At 34.3% G+C, this 2117-nt stretch overlaps 1 long non-coding RNA gene across 1 annotated transcript; it reads left to right on the top strand.

Moving 5' to 3' along the window:
- Nucleotides 1–280: 280 nt before the first annotated feature.
- Nucleotides 281–831, top strand: LOC137242741 (uncharacterized). The gene is made up of 3 exons (XR_010950353.1): nt 281–387; nt 452–519; nt 580–831. It is a non-coding gene; the product is annotated as an uncharacterized lncRNA (long non-coding RNA).
- The last annotated feature ends 1286 nt before the right edge of the window (nt 832–2117 follow it).

Here is a 2117-nt window from a genome sequence, read left to right as displayed (position 1 = left end):
TAAATCATGGAATTTCATATAATTTTCAATTGAACACTATTATAAAAATTTCAGGTTCTAACTGCTTTACGCTTCTTCGCAACTGGTTGTTATCAACGGCCCGTTGCAGAACAATGGGGCATATCAATGAGCCAGTCGTCTGTAAGCCGCTGTGTACATCGCGTAACAAATGCTATCAACAATTCTTTGTTTTTCGATAAAGTAAAGTTTCCAATGACTCAAATAGAGCGGCAAGCTGCGAAAGAAATTTTTTCTGCGTCACCTGCACCATTGGCGGGAGGTAATATTGGGGCTATTGATTGCACTCATGTGTCGATCATGAGTCCCAGAAATCATGAAGAGGCATATGTAAATCACCATGGATACCATTCAATAAATGTACAAATGGTAAAAGCAATAATTCAAAGAAATGTATTGTACTTTTTTGATTATAATATATTTTTATATACAGATTTGTGACTCCAACCTAAAGATATTGAATGTCAATGCTAAATTCCCAGGAGCAATTGTTTTTGATAGGTGTGTTTAATGCACTAAAATTTCACAGAGAAAAAAAATCGCACACAAAACTACTTGCAGGTGACTCTGGATACCCTTTAGAACCCTGGCTGATGACTCCTTTACCTAACCAACCAGAGGGGAGCCCAAAATTTCGGTACAATGAGGCATTGTGTAAAGCTCGAAACCCAGTCGAGAGACTTTTTGGTGTTCTCAAAGGAACATGGCGATGCCTATCACAGCAAAGGACTCTTTTGTATCATCCAGGATTTACTGGTAGAATAGTTAACGCATGCGCAGTGTTGCGTAACATCCGATTAAGTGAACCCATATACGAGCCTGACACTGGATACTTAGATCAAAGCCCAAGTGATAGCAATGTTAATCAAGGCGCACCCTCTTCAATAGCGAAACGTATTCAAGACCGACTTATTGCTAATTACTATACTTAAGAACAGACTTAACAAACTTATATATAAAAAATCTACAGGAATTTAATGCAAACATTTTGGCAATTTTTTTTATGTTTGGTCTACCTTGGTAGCGAAAACTTCCATCATACCGAACAGTCAAACTTAGCAATATCATTTCAATAGAAACGAACATCGTGTCCTTTAAAATTAAAATAAATACTTATGAGGTTTTAACACAGCTCAGTTTTATACATAATACATTTATTTGAATGTAAAAAATTTATTCATTCGTTTACATAGATCGATTTCTTTTGGAAATTATTTTAAAAAATAGCTACTTTGGTAGTAAAAACTTTGATTCGGTATCGTCAAACTCAACAATATCACTACCAAACAATATCAATAACCCGCTAATCCCGGAGTTTCCATTAAAAAGTCCACCGTTCGACTTAACTGCTCGGCTGTGGCACGGCTTCTCCTTTGATTGGTATTAATTGATGACGCCATTCTATTTTAATATAAGAAATTTTGTTATGTCGAGAAATATGAAATTAATTCCGCATTTACTTACCTTTTGTCGATAACCCAAACTGTATCTCAAAACTTGCACAATAATAACTTTTAAAAGCAGTTAGTATACGGAATTCGTTTACTTTTGGCATTCCTTTTGTGCTTTTCGCATTTTTTAGGTTTCGTTAAGCTGTGCTGCCACTTTTCAACTATTTTAAATGTCATTTATTGCGAGTCGTTAAAACTAACACCCCTATTATGAATTTTCATACGATAGAAGATAAACGCTTCCTAGCGTATCGTAAAAAATCAGCTTTCATATTGCGATTTCCACACGCCCGATAGATGTACTATTGTGAATGACAGCAGAGTTTTGTTTACAAATTTTTGTGAATCTATACGAAACAGATAGCAAAACAAAACGTAAATACTAACAATTCATTTGTCTTGTACGTAAAAGTGGCAAAAGTTTTTAAAAGCTGTTATAATAAAATGTTTTATGCAACCTCTGTTACCTTTTATATAAACTCAAATGAACAAATTGACGGAACTTGCATAGATACCACAGAAAGAAGAAAATTGAGAGATCGTTCCAATCTTCTTGAAATGAACTCTACACTGTAAGTACTTGACATACTAAAAGTAAAAAAAGTTTAATAAACAAAATTGATGTCAGAGTATGTCTTAACAGAAATA

This window comes from Eurosta solidaginis, chromosome 2 (assembly GCF_040869045.1).
Source record: "Eurosta solidaginis isolate ZX-2024a chromosome 2, ASM4086904v1, whole genome shotgun sequence".
NCBI classification, from domain to species: domain Eukaryota; kingdom Metazoa; phylum Arthropoda; class Insecta; order Diptera; family Tephritidae; genus Eurosta; species Eurosta solidaginis.
Note: the sequence above shows the minus strand (reverse complement) of the source record. Positions and strands in the feature narration are given on the sequence as shown.